Below are 20,448 nucleotides of genomic sequence, written 5' to 3' on the forward strand. Positions count from 1 at the left end.
CAAACAAACAAAAACAACAATAACCCTTCACCCCTTCCTGTCCCCATTTAGTTCAAGGCCCTGGAAAGCAATAGCTGCGCCCAGGGGTGAAGTGGAGAGAATGCATAGGAGTGTAGAACCCAGCACTCAGGGGAGGAGAACTATCATTTGCTTCCAACAAACGGATTGAGTTACCCCTCTCCTCTCCAGCCTAAAGTGGCTGCAGAGCCCTGACCCTGCCTGGAAGCCTGTGCGGGGGACGTGTAAATGTGTCATCATCATCCTTGTGACAGAGCCCCTTGGTTTCCCCTGGTGCTGCCTTTGGACCAGAGCAGGGGATCTCGCCGCGGAAGGCGCCCGTGGGAGAGCCGTCCTTTCTTCAGGGGCTTGCCAGGGTCCGCGTGCAATCTGGCCACAGGAAGCCTGGCAACCTACCCGGGCTTTGGCGCGATGGCCACAAGCAATGGCTTGGTGTAGGGAGGACATACAGCTGTATTCCAGAAAGAAACTCTGCCTCCATTTCCAGAGACGGAGACCTCCCCTTAGACTTCTGCTTCAAAGATGAAAATTTGACCATTTCTCATAAAAGCGTGGACATGGGGTGCAAATGCTGGAAACTGGCTTCAATTCCAACTTCCACGATCCAAAAGAACCCAATTTTACCCATATCTATCCAACTTCTTTATGCTTTTTTGGTCAGGGAAAACAGAGGCTGTAGGGAGATTGAACTAAAAACACAGAGTTTTTCTCTGTGACATTTTGCTCCTATATATTTCATATGTGTGTCATCTGTATGAGTTTGCTTCGCTTTTCTCAAGAAGCAGGGATTTTTGTCAACACTCATTTGCAGTGGGGAGAGGGCAGAGGAGGAGGGAACATGGGGTATAGGAGAGCTTCTAACCAGAAAAGATCATCTGGTTATTTATTTACGGTTTATTCAGGCAAAAGGGCCTTTAAAAAGGGCTTGATAAGAGTGGCCAAAGTTTCTTCAAAGATTAACTGGCTCTTTTCTTTAAAAGGACATAAGTTTTCTTTCCTACAGGTGTTCAGAGGGCTCAGGACTGGGTGTCCACTAGAATTTTTTGCTGGTCTGTAGATTTCCTTAAGGCATACTGCTGACATCATGGAGCCCTCTTTCCCTCTCCCTTTCTCCCTCTGCTTCTCCCCCTCCCTCCTCCCTCCTTGTCCCTCCTCCCTCTGCTCAATCTCTTCCAATCTCTTTCCTCCTCTCCTCAGTTCCTTCAGGTAAATCCTACTCAAACTTGTACCAACTTGTTTTTGACTGACAGCGAGCAGCGAGAGACTTTTCTTCACTTTGAGAGAACCTGAACACCTATCTTCCCCAAGACAACCTGCTTCGACCGATCATTTCCTCGCCGGGTCATAGCTTCCCATCGAGGCAGGAGTCCAGTGCATCTGTCCCTGCAGGTAGGAGGTATGCGCCTCGGTCAATACCGTAGCACTCAGCCGGCTGGAGAGGTTTCTGAAAAACTTGACTCCCAGGCAATGAGCGAGTGGTGATTCTCTTAAAACTCACTTAAATCCTTCAAAACTTCCAAGCTTATCTGGGGGAAATTTACAAGTGCTGTTTGCATGTGGAAAACGGGTTTTTTACTTAATGATGGGGGAGAAAGTGCTTTATTCTTGCCTGTGAAACAATATCCAGATGTTGTCTTGTTTGCTGTGGGTGTAAGTGATCTAGGTGGAGGGAAGGAATGACTCCGACTTCTCTTTGCAAGTGTTTTTCTCTCACAGTGTCTGTCAGAGCAAGTTTGTTACTGATTTTCAGTGATTATAGAGTTCTGGGGTCTTTTTCTGGCAGTCGGTTTCCTTTGTCCGGGGCAGTGGGGGGGAAAGTCAGTGTAGGTTGCCTTAAGGCGAAACCTCACTGGAATATTTTAAAATCTGTTACCTATCCTTAGAAGAAAAAAAAAAAAAAGTTACGTAAGTTTCCCGCGGTAGGTGGAAGGAAGGTAAACAATTCTGACTCTGGAAACATTATGAACCTTTGTTCACAACCTGTGGATAATGTGTCTTAGAACCTGTGTATGATTTCCTGTGAGTTTAGACGGCTCTCAGCTAAGAAGTGTTCCTCTGGGTGGAATTTCCATGCTGCCTCCATGAAGCTAGCTTTTTTTTTTTTTTTATCTCCTGTCTACACTTCTGCATTTAGTCGCCTGAAGGAAACAAGAATTTGTCTTTCAATGAGGTGTTTCTTGATCTCCCAACTTCTGACAGTCACAGGTTAGGACGCTGACAACAAATGCAATGTTCAACTCAGGAAAATTAAAGAGCAAAATGATTCGTCCCACTCCGTTCACACATGTAGGTTTATGTCTTCTGAATGGAAAATATTTTCATTTTTTTTTTTTTTTTTACCTGAAGGAATAATTTTGAAAACAAAAATGACAACTGATTTGTAAAGTCCTTTCTTTGAAACCCCCAAATCTCATACACACACACACACACACACACACACACACACACACACACGGACGCACAATAGACTATTATCCCAGGTCTTACCCCATTTTGTCCTCTCTCGTAAATGTTTAAACAACCATGTAACGATCAACAACAGCCTTAGGTGAAAAATTCTCTCAATTTAAAGTTGTCCCAAGAATCCCAAGAAAAGAGTCAACTGCATCCACCACCACGAGTTGAAACGCCATCCCTCTGTGGACCAGGTTGGGAGGCTCACAGGGGAACGGAGTGAGCACTTCACCTCGGGCTCAGCTCCCTCCACTGTTCCTTCCCTGGGTTTTGGGGGATTATTATTTTTTTGTTTGGTTTGGTTTTGATTTTTTAGCAGTTTCTTACTTTTCTAGCTGAGAATAGAATCAATGACCATGCAGGGAGCCACCCAGAGATCACATGACAAGTCTTCAGAAAGGGCTAGAAAGTAGAAGAGTTCAACCAGTTCAGGTAATCACATCTCAGAAATGCTAATCGAATAACGGAGCTGACACATTCACTGAGCTAAGGAGACACCTATGTACTTTGGGGGTTTGTTAGGAATAGACGTGGTTGAATATTGTGATTCTGGTCGCTTAAGGAAAACACATTTTTAAAAAGCCCTCCCACCCTCTTACCACTCCTTCCTCTACCAACAGTTGTGGTCATTTCACGGAAAGCGCTATTTCCCCAATTTCCTCTCCTCATGCTTAAACCCAGTGCAGACAGCTTGTTTTTGGGGGGGGAAAGAGAGAGAGACCCTAGGCTTCCCACGCCAGCCGTCGTGAGAGCCAATAAAAGCAGGTCTGTTGGCTCCTTGACACAGGGCTCAGTGCACTCCTGCTCTGCCCTTGTGTGGAGGAAATCTGGGAAGGGCTGTGCTTTCTTTTTGTGAGGTGTGTGTGTGTGTGTGTGTGTGTGTAATTATATACCTGAAAGACAGCAACATGGTCAGTACAAGAAAAAACACCAATGGGTGGTACTGACTGTATAGAGGCAAACATTTTCAGACGTAATCGGTGAATGTCAAGCACTTGAAATACCCTTTCCTGCCTCACCCCCTCCTCATTTAGAGACTGAGCAATCCTCTTGACTTCCTCGCGTGCCCCACATCACAGTCCAGAGTCGTTTGTGGACTCTATTTGCCTGTTGCCTGCATCAGAATCTTTTTTTTTTTTTTTTAATTTTTAATTTCTTTTCAGCGTAACAGTATTCATTGTTTTTGCACCACACCCAGTGCTCCATGCAATCCGTGTCCTCTCCAATACCCACCACCTGGCTCCCCCAACCTCCCACCCCCGCCCCTTCAAAACCCTCAGATTGTTTTTCAGAGTCCATAGTCTCTCATGGTTCACCCCCCCTTCCAATTTCCGCATCAGAATCTTAACAGCCAACACAGCAGTCCACGGACGGAGCCGTAGCGTGACGGGCACAGATGGTGAGCCCCTGCTCAGGACATATCAACCTCCCTAATCATTTCCCGCAGTCATTAACGTATGAGTACTTCAGCGACCGTCTCTCCGCGGGCTACAATTTAAGCATCTCACGCTGGAGGAAACGGGGATGTCTCCAAATGTGTTTTAATTCATCTTTCAAGTCAGAGTAACTTTATTCCAAAAATAGTCTGGGAGCTCTGGCCAGAGTGAATGTTAGCTTATAGGCTTGCAAGGAAGAGGTTGTTACATATTAGTGGGTAAATGCCGGAGACGTGTCAGACAGTGGTTATCATCCATCCTTCCCTCTCCCCTGCCCTTTACTTCTGTCTCATAGACCCCTGGGCTGTGGGGTTGTGGGTCCAGCTGCAGAATGGAGTGTGACAGAGCTGGGAAGTGGGTAGCAGAGGAGCAAAGCAAACCAAACTGGTCCTTGTTCTGTGCCCCTCAAGGATGCAGTGCCCTGGCAGGGGACAGATCTGACCCAACCCCCTGGTTCCTTGCTGTCATTCTGGCAGCTTCCCTGTGCTCATTTCACAGACAGGGAAAGGGAACTGTGTAGCCAGAAATGAGCAGCCCTAGGAATGCCAAACCTTCCCTCAACCAAAGGAAAAAAGGGTAGCCTCCTTCCCTTCCTTTAAAGGGAGAAATGAGGGCACAGAATGAGAGAAAATAATGTATAATCTAAAAGTTTTATTTTGTGTTACTTGGTTCAGATGAAAGGGGGAAAATAAGCAAATCCTTGGGGAGCTTGGGTGGCTCAGTCGGTTAAGCATCTGCCTTCAGCTCAGGTCATGATCCCAGGGTCTTGAGATTGAGCCCCACATCAAGCTCTCTGCTCACCAGGGAATCGGCTGGTTAAGAGCCACCAGGCTCCATTGGCCACTCATCTTCCCATCCGCATTTCTGGCTTCTCTCCCGACCACGTCCCTGGAATTACAGATCATTGTGGGGCCATGGGAATACACGGGGGACTCAGAAGGGGACTCCAGCAGCATGGATCAAATTCTCAGCTGATTTGAGGACCTGGTAGTCAGGTTTGGGTTTTAATCTACATCCTATTTCAGTCGAAGTTGCCCTAGTCTTAGGCTGACAACTGAGATTCTTGTGTTTTCTCCAGGACCTCACCAAAGTCTGATCAAGATCATATGGGGCTTGAAAAATATACAGCTGGGGGTGGGGGTGCAGGGTCTTTAAGGAAAATGAATGCAAAAGCATGACTAGAAAATTAGGTACAAGGTTTTGGAGAGGGCTTGTATGAGTATAAGTGAGGCTCCCTGAAGCTTGGTTTCATTACCTCCATGATGAATCCACTCTGTGTCATACATGATAAAGGCCCAGTACTTGCCTTTTGAAGGAATGGTTGGATTCACATATGTAAATTTTAACTGCTGGCTGCCCCCTGAGTAACTGGAAAGTGATAAGCGAAAATACCATCGTGCTTATACATATCTAATGATCGGTGATACATGGAAAATTGATCTGGGCGATATGTAGAATGTTTCTCATTTCACTGGCAGGTGGCCGTGAAATGTAGATCCTTGTGCTGTGGCCAAACCTTTGGGCTATAATTAGGCCCAAGGGCAAGATGCTATCAAAGTTCTGTTTTTCCTTCAGCAGACTGTGTGGGTATGGGAATTAATGGTGCACGTTTTCCATTTGAAAAGCCCTAACTCAAGTTAAAACCAGAACCTTGCGTTAGTCGTGAGCCTAGAACCGAGCATGATATTAAAGGCATCAAGAATGTGCTTCCCTTCTAAGAGACTGGAGGGTTTGCCCCATCAAATGTCCATGCAACAACCATGTGTCTGGCAAGGGACAGCCTCTTCCCTCCATTTCTGTTAACGGTGTTTCCGGGTCAGGCAGCAGGGTAACTGCACCATTTCTCCATATGAATGTTTGCGAAATCCATGCCCACCAGGCCAGATAATGCTCTCACTTAGCATTGTTTATGTCTTCAAATATGGTAGGATGGATATATTGCTCCGTCCTATGCCACTCTGTCAAAGAACACAAGGTCAGCTCCCGAGTCTGGCTTTCTTACTTCCTGAGTTACCCTTTCTCCTGCCTTTTGAGAACATATTGGAGAAGTTTATCCTTTGCTTTGAAACATCACAAAACTTGATGTCATCTGTACTCTTCCTAAAAACCCCAGACCCACATACCTGCTAGAGACTGAAGAGAAATATGTGACCCTAGAGCACTTGGTTCCTTTGTCTAGAATTCTTCAAATACTAAGGAATGAGACCCCGCCCTGTCTTTATGTTTGCAAAAGTCCATGGAAAGAATTTATATATAAACAGATAGTGAGTGGCACCACAGACAGAAAAATATATGCAAGTGACAAATGCGGCAAGGCTGTGCCTTTAGCCCCGACACTGATAATGAGACTGTTTGTGTATAGACCAGTGCGCACAACATCACAATACTGTGGTGTCTTATTTCCAACATATCGTCTTTTTTAATGAATTTCAAATTCATAATTTTATACCCCACTTTGCTATCTAAACAGGGTCCAAAAAAAACAAATGCTGTCATGGTAATGTGTTTTTTGTTTTTTGTTTTTTGTTTTTTTTTTAATGTTATCTGTTCATTTGAGAGAGAGAGAACACAAGTGGCAGGAGGAAAGGCAATGGGAGACGTAGGCTCCCCACTGAGCAGAGAGCCCGACACGGGGTGCCAGGACCCCGGGATCATGAACCCAAGTGGAAGACAGATGCTTAACTGACTGAGCCACCCAGGTGCCCATGATGTTGGTCTTAACAACATTCCTTAGGAAAGGAGCTGGGTATTACGACATGTGGCTCGATTTTGTCAATGAGAACACTGGGATAATCCGATCAAGAAATACTCAGCATCCAGTTTCTGACACCACAACCCACCTGGCCTGTATGAGCAGAATACGTGGCTTCTCGAAGGCGGCCAAAGCTGCCTTGGGAGGTAAGGGGAGGTGAGGGCGCCCCTCTAGCACCTCCATGATTCCATCTCTGGGAACTGGGAGAGACCTGTTAGGTGCTGGTCCTCTTCTTCCTGGCTCAGGGGTCTGGGGGCAGGAGTGGTTCCCCTACCCAAAAAGCCGGAAGAGGTCTCCTGAAGCATCGTCTACCCTGGGAAGTTCCATTGGCAAGCAAAGAGACCTGAAAGGGGTTCTGTGTCACTCTCGCCCTGCCAAAAAACACAGCAGCTTGTACTTAGATAGGAACCTATCATAGTCTGTAGCTCCCACTTGGCCTTTGCAGTCCTCATCAGTATGTGAAAACTCTGCCAAATGTCGCGGCAGAGGCATCCTTTAACTTTGAGTCCCAAGTCATACGGCCATGTTGGGCTACAGAACTGCCTCCCACCTCCTCCTACTTCCTTACCACCACTATTCACTCCTCTAACTAATATCTCGTGGACCCCCACTGGGGACACCTTCCCGGGCTATGACTGGTATGGGGTAGCAAGGTGTCATGCGTTCCAAGAAAGAACATGTTGCGATGTTCACATGCTCCTTGGCTGCGAGTTGTGACCTGAGCTGTGCCCTTTGGGACCTGAGCTGTGCCCACGGATGACTGGCCTGCTTTCGGGCCTGCAGCATGACCACAGGTAGTCAGCCTCTAAGAGTGAACTTACTCCTCTCTTCTTTGTTTCTCTACCTCCATCTGACTCCCTCGGGATTTACATGGCTTTTCAAAGGCACATCCACATACCCTCACACAAATACAACATGACGTAAAAGTAGATAAGAATGAAAAATACAGGTAAGCCTCGAAGAGGTAATTTGATTAAATCATCTGCTTGCTTTTTATGGGTCTGACGTATTAAAAAAACAAGCAAACAAACAAACAGAAACTACATGTACGCAGCCCACAGCCACAGAATCCTGTTTGTGACTCAGAATTAAACGTGAGTTGTAAATACACTTCCTATTTGAACCTGGGAATCAGTGAGGCCCTTGCTCTGTCTAGTCTTATCATGTACCACATTTTATAATTCCTTTGAAAGATCATGTCTATTCTCCCTCTTGGGATTTTGTTTTCCTCACTATGTCTATAAATTAATTGTCTGTAAGCAAGGGGACGAATGTCCTCCACTGGCTTAGAGGCAGGTCTGGCCCGAGCACCAGGAAGCCATCTATGACCCACCACACCTGGGCTAGGGGCCCTGTGTAGGTGTCCTTCCCCTCCCCGCACTAGCTGGTTCATCCCACTTGGCCCCACATTACAAGAGCCCATCAATTTGTCCCTTTCGCCTACTGAAGTGGGAGTCCACAGAGACAGAGATTTTACCTGATTCTTCCAGGGCACTCCCAGAGCTTGGCCCAAACAGTCCCTCAGGTGCTGTTGAACCAACGCGCATTGACATGCAGTTGGGGTTTTGCTATAATTACATCTTCAGTTGAACCGTGACCCGCATTTATGCCAACAGAGAACTTTTTACCCCAAGTGTTTTAAAGATACATATATTTGAAAACTACGAACTGGTGCATTTTTTTCCCCCTTGGTGAACATTACACAGTGATAGATTGACTGCTAGAGTTGCTTAAGTGAGGTTATTATGGAAGGGAGACACATTTTTAGGAGTTTCTACAGGGCAAACTGAGCCTACAACAAAGTTGTCGAGTAAACCCATACATGGAAAATAGGCGCCATGCAAAATATTTAGGAAAGAAGGAAATTGAAATAAAACTCCATAGTTTTGTCATGGGAGTGTGGACTGAAAGTCTGATCTGAAGGATGAAAACAAGGGAAAGAAAGAAGAAGAGGAATTTGCTGGGGAAGAAGAGGGTGATCTTTATCCCCAGTTTGGCCAATCCAGGGGACCAGGCCCTAATGTCACATCATTCAAGTCGCCCTCAAGGGCTGTTTTGATCCGGGGCCTTTGTTAGCCTACCTAGGGCAATACAGGTATTTGGCTCCGAATGTGTTTTAAATTTTAAGTTGAAGAGAGTTTCCTAAGATTTCCCATTTTAAGGATGAAACATTCTAGGACTAAAATTTATAAGAACCACCTTTCTGGGATCATCATCAAATGCATCTCACTCTGACTGGGAGCAGTCTACGCCAACACGCAGTGTTTCAGAGTCGAAGGCTGTGTGAGTGTATCTATATTCAAAAATAAATTTTTTAACGCTGGATATATTAGCTTGTCTAGTCCAGTCTCCTGGGGATGTTCTATAAACTATGCTTTTTGTAGAACATTTCATTTAGTTTTCAATAGCTAAAGAAACGGTCTGTGACATACTAGCCCTAAAGTGGGTGGAAATGCATATTTAATGAGTTTTTAATAAAATCTGACCAGGATTTTGCATAGTTAGGCTCTAGCCCCAGTCCCCTTCACCCACCATGTGTGTGCAGGCAGCTTGCTCAGCAGGAGGCTGGATGGCCGAGATAGAAGACTCAGTCTTTGGTCTCAAGGAGCCCCAGTCTGCTTCTGTGAGGATGTGTGGGTGGGAAAGAGGTGGAGGAATAATAAAAACCACTCTAAGAGCAGAACATCTGTGGTGCCAAGCAGAACACGAGAACTGCTGGAGGAGCCATTCCAAACAGCTGGAGATAGTCAAGAGATAAGCCCAGATAGTTTGGGATAGTCAGGAAAGCCCTGAGACATTCCAGAGAGCACTGAAGAATGAACAGGACTTTGAGAGTCAGGATGGGAGGAGAAGCCATCAGTCAGAGAATGGCAGGTGCACCAGGGAGAGAAGGAGGCTCAGTGCTGGTAGTAGCCAAGGTGATGATGCTGAGTGCTCACTGAAGGCTACTTGATTATAGAACTGCTTTCATTTTAACAACAACTGTCCATCCTATCCAGTAGACTTTATTATGAACATTGTTTTCAAGAGGAAAGCAGGGCTCAGAGGTTATGTAACTTGCTTCAGAAGAGGTGAAGCCGTCTTTGAAGCAAGGACATTGGCCTCAAGAGACCGCACCCTTCAAGGCTGAGCCTCTGGAGATGAGACTCAAGGGCAGGCTGGCTGCCAGGGACTGTTTGGGGTTCAGTTTGTTAAACAGTGAGGAGTCAATGAAAGCTTTGGTTTTAGGGCTCTGAGCTACACTTTAAGAACACCAGTCTGGCAGTGAAGGTCACATGACTTGCCAGGAGGTGGTTTTGAGAGGCCAGTAAAAGACATGAAGACCTGGAACCCAGAGCGACAGCAGAAAGGGAAAGGAAGGTGCTTGTAAGTTACATTAGAAGGCAGAGTCTCTAGGCTCGCACAAGATTAGGCGGAAGAGAAGGATTTTACAGACCGGTAGTGGAATGAGGATGCCATTGTTTGGAAGCAAAAATCAGGAGAAGTAACCTAATTCAAGGAGAATGAAAAATATGATTTCTGTTTGAGACAAGTCAGTTCTGGGCAGTTCTCTAGGAAAGGTATCCCAAGGGATGTTGGAAACACAGAGTGGATCTCAGAAGAAGTGCTGTTGGTCAGCAGCAGTTACTGTGATGGAACCAGGCATGGTCCAGAGGGCTAGGTGGAGGACACAAGAGACAGTATAAAGAGAAATAAAGGTGGATGAGCATTGGACCTTGGGGAACAAAACTGGTGGGGGCCTGGAGTAGAGAAGAGAGAAAGTCTACCACGCACAAAGAGAATGAATCATCAGAGAAGCAGTTAGAGGACTGAAGGAGCAACCGACAGCAGGAACTTTCTAGAGACACTCTTGCTGACACCCTCTTGACTCATTTATCATAGCAGGTGAGAAGCAGGTTTGGAAGTTGAGGGAAGAAAGCTGCTGGTGGTCTGATGGTGCCAAAAAGAAAAGATGGTGGAGAGAGCTTGATGACTTCTTCCCAACGCACACCGCAGATAAAAAATTAGAGGACTGAGAGATTTTCATTTGGTTGGCAAATCAGAGTCCTTGGTGGCCTGATGGATGGCTCCTTCCGAGCCCGTTGATAGTGAGTTTCTTTTCCTCCGTGCCCCATTCTAAGGGTGGCTAGCCCATTCCCTTTCCTCCTGAAACTCAAACAAGTGAGTCAATAAATTCACCTCTATCTCGATTTAAAAGTATAGGCTTAGTGTGGAGGCTTACATGTGCTCCTGAAGGAAGGTTCTAGAAACTCAGGCCCTTTCACACCTGGGTGGATACCTGCTTTTTGCAAGTTACAAGCTTCAGTTCTCCTGAGACACTCTGGACAAATGACAAGCCCATTCTTGACTGTGTTTTCAGTAAAAAGGGAAAGATAATGCAGTGTCCAAATTTGCTAATTACTGCAGTGATTAAAGCAAGACTTTTCAAGTTTATTCTTTCATAAGATCAGTGACCTTTTGAACACAAGCAGGATCTGACAAAGACAGTCCTAACGAGGAAAAAAGAATGAGTAAGCAATGCCAGTTCCCTCAGAACAATTAGCTGCTGTTGGCATTGGACCTATAGCTTAAAGTTTGTTTTGCTGGGACTACCTTCTGGTTTCTTGGTGCTGTGCTGTGATTAAACAAAAGTTCAGCAAAACATAAAGAGCTTATGAGAGTCATTTTAAAAAAGATATAGGAGAATTAAAATATATAATATATAGGAGAATTAAAAAATATATAGGAGGATGAAAATATATAGGAGAATTAAAAAAATATATATAGGAGAATTTCATTTTCTTAGCAAAAGTCAGGTGGGTAATACTTCGGAAACTTCTGGATAGGAGAACATACATATGTGACAAGAGTTCTGAAAGCCCTAACAGACACAGAGGAGGAGTGAGAACAAGCTCCTGGCAGGTAGTTGTTAAGAGAGGCCAGCTGATCTCATGACAAGAGACTGTGGACTTTGGAAGCCGACATTCCTAGATGTGAATTCTGGGCATGCAGACTCCCAGCCATGGACCCTTGGGTAAGGCACACTGATGTTCGGAACCTCCGTGTCTTTGCACAGTTGGGGGCACATGGGAAGCCATCAATCAAGCATGCTGTTTCCTTCTACTTCTGTTTAAGGTTCCCACCCCCCATGTGGACTCCTCAGCATCCCTATCGCCCCCTGCCCCAGTCTAAGGTGAACACAGGCTTTTCCTTAAGGTCGCTAGAGAGGAAAAGTGTAGATTTGGAGTCAGAAGTCCTAGATTGGAGAGCTGCGTGGTCCTCCACCAGTTATATAACTTCTCAATCTCTCATCTGTAGACTTGGGGCAATTCTTGGGGGAGTTAAATGAGATGCTTTTTGTGAAAATGTTGGGAAGACTCTTCTGTCTTCTAGGAATCAATAGATAACAAGCATTCTCCAAATGACCAGAACAAGCTTACTTTCCTCCCCAGGGACTTAATTCCCTGTTTATACAATCCTGTTTTTTAAAAACTGACTTTATAAAGGAACTCAGAATATAGAAGACTGGACTCCAGACTCAGAATCCAAAGTCTAGGTCACCACCCTTACAAAATCTTCAAATAGATTTTTTTTATTATTTTTTTACTTATAAAAGGGATTATACTCCTATAGCTACTCAAACTTGGATGAACAAGATTTAGATTTGGCAAAAGCTGATTTACTGGGTTGTTCTCAATGCAAATTCAAGCAGAAATTACCCTTGTAATTCTTTTTTGACATCCTTCTTTTTTTGATATCAAAAACACATAGAAACATTAAAAAGGTAACTTTCTGCTAGGTTTTAGGAGGAGAGGAGAGTGACAAAGAGAAATACTACGAACTTGGCATACGAATGAACCATGCTCTGGAATTCGGGTGGGTCTAGGAAAAAGTACAGACTTCAGTGGAAAACATACATGGGTGTGTGAGAAATCCCTGTAAACTATAAATTGAGTACATACTGCACAGGCTGTTATGGAAAGAAACCACAGTGCTCTCTAAAATCAGGGAAAAGGAGACAGAGAGGAAGTATGGCACCAAAACACCAGGTGTCCCTGAGAGTCGGGGACGTTTGCAGCTAGGAGCAGTCTTACTTGCAGTCATGGAACCGGACTGTCATAAGCGTTGAACGGGTACCTGTGAGCCAGCTCTCTCCGGCCCTGAGCTCAGGTTTGCACACTCCTCTCCCCTCTCCTCACCAAGTTCCCCAGTCCAGTTGCTCTGGATTCGTCCTCACCTTATTGCCTTTGCCTGCGTGGTCTCTTTCCTCAAAGGTGCTAGTCTTTCCTTATTCTCCCAGTCTTGTTATCCACCTCCGACACCCTTCCTTCAAGGCCCATTCAGCTTGGCTTTCCCTTCCATGGAGTCTCCCCACACCCGGACTCCCCGAATTTCCTTTACTCTGGGCAGAACCAGACCTACAATATGTCTGTGACACCAAGACCTCTTCATATATTGGGTCCCTGAGTGTGTATTGGTTTAGTGCAGGCATCACCCCTCACCCCAATCAGATGGCAAGTCCCTTACGCAGGGGTCTGTCACATTTGACCAAGTGGCAACCAGCTACCCTCCTCAGAGTCCTGCTTTGCACCCTGCATTTGGGTGATCCTAGTCTATTCCAGGCCAGCTTTTTTATCTCCCTTTTCTGAAAGGAGGATGCTAAAAGGAGTCAGGGAGGCTGGATCCTTGTCTGAAGCCACCAGCCCAAGTACATTCCAAGGGGCATTTTCCCTTGTCCTCAGGATGCACCTGGCAGGTGGCCTCAGCACAAGTTTTCAGACTTTATAGACTTGCCCCCCACTGCCATGCCGGAAGACCTGAGATGTGAACCCAAGTCTGTCTGGTTCCAACCCTGTACCTTTCCATGATATCATGTTGTTCCCTATCACCAAAGTGCACAGGACAAAGCTTAAGATGGAATAACATTCAATGAATATGTGGTGATTCATCCAGTTTTGTCAAAATCAAGGGAAGATGACAAAAATCTATAAATTGGACCAGAGTGTTTGTGTATGTGTGTGTACAGAGAGAGAGAGGACAGGTTTAACACAGGTGAACCGTTCCTACTGTCCCTCAACTGTTGACATCTGTCAGCAGCCCCTTCCCTGAACTGTCATTCCTGAGGGCGGTCCTATAAGGAAAACCCCTGAGGACTGAGCCGAACACCATCTCGACGTTCTTCTAGTCAGAAAGCAGGGAGCCTGTGTGCCGCACTGCTCGCACTATAGAGTCATCCACACCCCCGCTGCGGGCCCGGTCATTATTATTCCGTGCAGATAGTCCACATCCTGTCCAAAGGTCACTATGGGAGCAGATTGGCAGGGAAGAAACCTCTGTGGAAACACATGTGGAGGTCACGGAAAACAAAGGTGCATGAGGTCCGTCCAATGTCGGGGAGAGTGTTCCCATTTGTTTATGATAATTACCCACCACAAGAGGCCCATGGTAGCCTGGTATTTTTTTGTTTTTTTTTTTTTGTTTGTTTGTTTGTTTGTTTTTGTTTTTTATTGGAAAAAAAACTATCTTTATTCAGACATGTCAACCATTTATGTAGAAAATCCTATGGAACAAAAAAAGGCTATTAAAATTAATAAGTAAGTTTGGCAAGGTTGTGGATATAAGATTGACATAGAAAAAATCACTTTTAGGGGCACCTGAGTGACACAGTCCGTTAAGTGTTTGCCTCTGGCTCAGGTGACGATCCCGGGATCCTGGGATCGAGCCCCCGCATCAGGCTCCCCTCTCAGTGGGGAGTCTGCACACACTCTTTCTCTCTCAAATAAATAAAATATTTTTAAAAAATCATTTTTATTTCTATATTCCAGCAGCAATCAGAAATTAAAATTGAAAAAGCAATACCATTTATAATAACATAAACATAAATAATATTTTGGAGATAAATCTTAGCCTGGTGTTTTAAAAACAAACCACAAAACCTGTGACCTAGCCCCAGGATCAGGCTCCTGACAGAGTGTGAGGCCCATGACAGCTATGAGAGCTACTAAAATATGATTCTTTTTGTTTTGTTTTGTTTTAAATTGTATTTATTTTTTGAGAGAAAGAGAGAGAGCACAAGTGGGGGGAGTAGGGGCAGAGGTGGGGGGAAACAGGCTCCCCGCTGAGCAGGGAGCCCGACATGGGGCTCGATCGCAGGATCCTGAGATCATGACCTGAGCCAAAGGCAGACGCTTAAATGACTGAGCCGCCCAGGTGTCCCCTAAAATGTGATACTTGGTCAGATAATTTTCCAAGGTTCCAGAGCACTCTGGAGAGAATTCAAGAGAGAGAAAGAATTTCCAGTGTCTCCCACCACCCACCGAGTACCTATGAAGAAAGAGAAAATGCTGTGCTGCCTTTCACATGGTAGTTCTATTTGGCAGTTCTGTAGCCAAATAACTTTAAAAAAAAATCAGATATAGATACCTTTTTTGACAAAGGGACCATCATTTATTCATAAGAACCAAAGTCCTGTGCTGGGAGTTGTGGTGGCCCCAGAGCCCTGCTGTTCATCCACCATGGAAATGGGAGAGGACTGCTCGAACGCCCAGCGTCTGCCTCCTGGGGTAGAGGGCAGGTTCCCACCCATTCTCTCAGCTATCATATGAGCATGGAGCCCAAGGTTTGGACTGTACACACTCTCCCGGAAGCCCAGCATTATTTCCTGCAGAGCCAGATCCCATCATTACCACCGTGGATTCCTGGGACCTTCAGCTGAGCTGGGCTCCAGCACCTGGGTTCAAGGTAAGACCCCCAGAGTGCTTCCTGCTGCTCACCCAGGGTGGTACAGAGGAAGGGAAAAATAAAACACCCAAACCTCAAAAGACCAGGGAATTTCTGGAAGGTCCAACCAAAATGATTCAGCTTGACCTCAGGCATGATTTTTTCCCTACTCTCTATTCTATTTCATTTCCACTAGCATGAATCTTACTGATTTGAAGAAAACTTCCACTTTTGAAATGTCCAGTGCTTGACTATGTATTAGCACGACTCTATGACATTGCAAATAAAATACAGCATTAAATTTGTTGGGAAAAAGAGTGAATAATACTTGTACCCTATACTGTAAAGATTGAAATCCCAATTTATTTGCTTTAACAAAAGCTTTGGGTATAAAACTGTTAGTAATGCATCAAGCACGCTACTAAAAATAGCAATTAGCTCTTAATTCAGATTAAATTTGCAAATAAATAACTTGCAGATTCAGTGCTGGGTTTTGAGCCCTAAAGTTCTTGATCTCAGTAACACAGTATATGAAGAATGCAGCTGTGTGAACAGGCATACATTCTTAGGTTTATTTCTTTCAATATCATGTATCATATTATCCACAAATTGCATTGCGTGTGAAAAGTGATAAGATATTCAAAATATTAAATGACAGTGGCTGACTAGTATCCTAGTTAGCCTTACTGATTGTACAGGTGATTGCATTTTATGTTGGGTTTTTAGGACCTACTTAAGGCCTGAATAGCTCTTCACAATTTTTGAAAGTGAGAAAGAGCCTACATACATTGCTATAAATTCATCTTATCTCTGAGATAACACATGTTCTCACATGTGTATAACTTTGTTTAATATCCTTAGCTATTCATTCTAATACTTGAAAAGCTCCTTTTCTTTTCTTTCTTTTCCTTTCTTCCTTCCTTCCACCTCCCTTCATCCCTCTCCTTTCTTTCTTCCCTCCTCTCTTCCCTTCTTTCTTGGTATCCTTTAAACAGTGTCTCCCCCTTTCCCCCAATATTAACAAAATTATTTTCCCAGCTTGCGAATATGAGAACCTATTCATCTCTAACAGTTTTCTTGCCAGTCTATTCCAATGTCCTATCAATAACTTATCAATAACCCATAACACCTGAGATCTCTCCCACCAGAATTTAGGTTGTGTATTTTCATGGGGCAATTTGTTTGTAAAACCAGGATGGCCCATAAGACCAAGGGCTCAGTTAGCCCACGGCTGGGTTAGCCCTGCAGTTGCACTGTTGAGCACCAACAGTCACACACCCAGTGTACACACTAAAGAAGCAAGTGAGTTTCAGAATTTCACGTGTGCTCTGATATTCACCGCTGCCCATGCTGAAGAGAGCTTGAAGGCCATTTCATCCAACCCTCTCATTTTACAGATGAGGAAAACAGGCCTAATTGATAGCTGGCGATACTAAATTACAGCCCTTCTAAAACTCAATAGCAGAGCTAGTAGGCTTCTTAATGTGCTCAATTACCATATGGATCCCATGAGCTGATGAGTGTGCTGTGACCTTGAGCATTTACATTCTGTGGTTTTCAGATGTTTATGTTTCTAACATAGTATTTGTAATCCCAAGGCCCGGTAACCTTTTACCGTGGAGGACTTGCCAGTCCCTGGTTCTGGGCACCTCTCCTCTTCCGTACTCAGCCAGGGCTCCCACTTTGCACAGCATCTGCAAAGTCACAGCAGGTGCAGCCGAGAGACCAGGTCCTGTGTGAGGGGTTCATGACCCTGCGGCTGGTTGAATTCTTTCTTCATCTCTTTCCTCTTCTCCTGGCTTCTCGGGAAGCAGCCCAGATCCTTCGACATCTTCATCCCTGCTCATCTGACTCCAAAGGACCGTACTATCATTCCCTGGACTAAGAGCAGAGTTCATCAAGTTTCATCCTCTATTGCTTAATATTTTCCTACAGCTTTTCCTATTTCTCTTCCCCTTCCCCTCAACTGGAACAGAAGCTTCATGAGAATAAGCTTTTTGTTGGTACACTGGTATCCCGTGTGTCTGGAATAGTCTGGAAAATAGTAGGTGCTCAATAAATACATGTGCAGTGGGTATGACATTTCCTCTTTCTGTCCTGTCTTTGGGAAACAGGTGTTACCCTCCTTTCTAGAACTTAAGCTGTTCAGAGGGTCAGCGTCTCCTGTGCACCCTCAAATCCTTGACCTCTAGATCATGTTCTCTTTCCCGAAATCTTATTTTCTTAGTTGTCCACTCTGATGAACATACATGGCTCTCCAACCATCTGGCTGCCTTTTCTCCAGCTGCTTTGCTGGGAAGTCCCCTCTCCTCCTCAATGCAATCAGTCTCCAAGATTCTGTCCTCATCTGCCTTCTGCTTTTGGTATTTTTCTTTTATATAGATCTCATTGACCCATGTGGTTAAATTCTGCTCCTTGTGCAGTGATTTCCAAGTCTTCGTCACCAGTCCCAAATTTATTTCCCAGAGAGGAGCACCTCAATGCAAACATGATGTGAGCCAACCTCACGATGTTGCTTTCAATGCTCTCTGCTTTTCATGTAAGTCTTCCTCTTCCTCCAGAGACCAAACCCCAGAGACCCATCAGCTCCAGTTCCCCTGCCACCACTCACGTCTAATAGTTATGTTGGCTTTACCTGTTAGTAAGCCAAAGTGGTGATGCCCTTGAGTTCATGCATTGCTTGGTGAATTTAACAGCATTCTGAATAATCTCTCTATAGTTGCTTTCCCCATTTCCACATGTCTTGCTACATGAACCTGGCTTCTTTTTACCTGTTGAAACTCTTCAATTTGATCTTCAAGGCCTTTTAAAATCTACGGCCAGGATAGCTTTTAATCTATCCTCATACTAACTTTCTTGAGGTACCACAGTGATTCTCAACCCTCAATACCCATAGAAGCAAATAGAGAATTTTGGAAAAAGTACCAAAAACTCAGGCTCCAAGTAATATGTTCATCTTTTCCCTCCTCCTAATGAGAGATTCTGATTCAACAGGTATGTGAGGAAGCCAAGGTATCAGGGCACTTAAAGATTTCCCCAGAAGTTTCTTATATGCAGCCACGGTTGAGAATTATTGATATATCCTATGATCCAATCAAATGAATGTACTCAGTAAAGTACTTCACCACCACATTATGCTTTTGCCTGGGCAATTCCCCTCAAAGACAATTCTCTTTCTTCTACTTCCTCTTCCTGTAGAAAATGCATGAAGACTTCTGTGATTCTTTCAGTTGGAAACAATCAATCCTTTCCTGGACATTTTTGTATCTTTCTACATGTTACATTCATTCATGTCAACTGGGAAGAGACTGAGTTAGATAAGGACAACATACAGTATTTGAGTAAGACAAAGTCCCTGTCTTCATGCAACTCACAGTCTTGTAGGATAGGAGAAACACATGAGCCAGTAAGTAACATAAATTTTATGATGGAAGTCTGTAAGTGTCCACAAGATAGCATTTAGCCATAAAGGATTCTATTCTGCTTGATGTTATAATAATTCATGTTTATGTCATCTCCTCCATCAGGTGGTAAGATTTGAGAATGAAGACAAGACATAAGACGGCATTTTCTTATAATAGTGTTAAATGTTTGCTGAATAAGTGACTGACTGAGTGAGTCAGTGAGTGAATGAAGGACATGCTGGCGATTAAGCCTCATTGGGGAGTAGTAACAGCTTCCAGGAAATAGTGCTGGGATGGAGGGGTTGTCTCACTAGAGTTTAAAACCTTGTCATCATTTTTAATCCTAGGCTACGTGTGAGTTTTATAGTTTTCCTCAATCATCCTTTCCAGAGTTTATTTGAAATAGTGATAGGAATAACATTAGAAACTAGGTCCCATTTCTCATGAATGAGGAGGGGGTAATGGTCTGCCCAAAATAATACTTAGCTCTTCTGGTTTTAATAAGTAAATCCTAGAGATCAGATGTGATGGTTTGATGGATAAAGGGAAGAACTGGAGGATATTAGAAGAAACAGCTGCTTACCCTGTGGATCCAGGAGCTTCCCTCCTTTCCTTCTGTCCTTACGACAGTCTTCAAGTTAAGCCTCTTAAAGATATTGTTGGGAAATCTGCTACAATGGCCACCAAGCTCATGAAGACAAATAGGGCTCTGCAGCAATTTCTAGGCTAATGTACGTGTGTGTGTGTGTGTGTGTGTGTGTGTGTGTGTGTGTGTAAATGTGTGTGTATGTGGTGTGCATGTGTGTGCATGTGTGTAGGGGTGTACAGGGTAAATAAGGGAGGAACCAAAGCACATGTGGAAGTAGTTACATTTCTTTAGTGGAAACCTCTCATCCCTTGAGTAACTACAGGAATGATTAATCATTCCCTAAAAAGAGGACATCCTTGGGGAGAAAAGGCATATCAGGTACTCTTTGAGGATGCCCGTGAATCACAGCATTAAGGGTCATTGGCGGAGGAAGCTGAAATGGTCAGACCAGCTTCCAGGAGCATCTGAGTCAGAACAAACAAAAGGAAGTGTTTCTTAACCCAGGGAATTGTAGCATGGTGGGAACTCACTTCCCACAGAAGGGAAACAATATGTAACTACAAGTCACTTCAAAGAAGGAATTCAGAAAACATCACATGTACTGATAAAGGGTTGAAACTGCTCACGTGTTTTGGGTCATATATTTGGCCTTTGTTCATTCTTTAATTTATAAGTTGGTTATTAATCCATTTATTGATTCATTTGTTGACTCATTTATAGAGATATGAGTATAAATCATCAAAAACAATTTTTTGAGCTCCTACTATATGTCAGGGATTGTGTTACTATGGGTACAAAGATGAACATGGCCCAATCCCTGCTCTAGGAGAACTCACCATCCAGAAGGGGAGACAGACACATTAAGAGAAAGTCATGATGCTGGGGTGAGGTACTGCTAGCATGTGTTACAGGGGTGAAGGAGAGGCAAGGTCTTAAATGAACCCTCAGTGAGAGGAGTTAGTCAGGTGAACCATGGGGGTTTGGCTGAGGAATCTCTCACTAGGTTGGGCTTCTCAGGCAGCTGAGACACTGGGAAGACACGACAGGTAGAAAGGTGTGGGACAGAATGCAGCATGCAAAGAAGTGACAGCAGTG

General features: G+C 44.4%; 1 protein-coding gene across 1 annotated transcript in view; it reads left to right on the forward strand.

The window, feature by feature from the left end:
• The first annotated feature begins 1,126 nt into the window (after window positions 1-1,126).
• LOC111155783 (potassium voltage-gated channel subfamily J member 15) overlaps window positions 1,127-20,448 on the forward strand; it is a 41,912-nt gene continuing 22,590 nt past the window's right edge. Inside the window, exon 1 of the mRNA XM_022516181.1 lies at window positions 1,127-1,407. The gene's annotated coding sequence lies outside the window, so the exon portion shown is untranslated. The remainder of the gene's footprint in view (window positions 1,408-20,448) is intronic.

Source organism: Enhydra lutris, unplaced genomic scaffold, assembly GCF_002288905.1.
Source record: "Enhydra lutris kenyoni isolate GAN:26980312 unplaced genomic scaffold, ASM228890v2 scaffoldscaffold43, whole genome shotgun sequence".
In the NCBI taxonomy this organism is placed as follows: domain Eukaryota; kingdom Metazoa; phylum Chordata; class Mammalia; order Carnivora; family Mustelidae; genus Enhydra; species Enhydra lutris.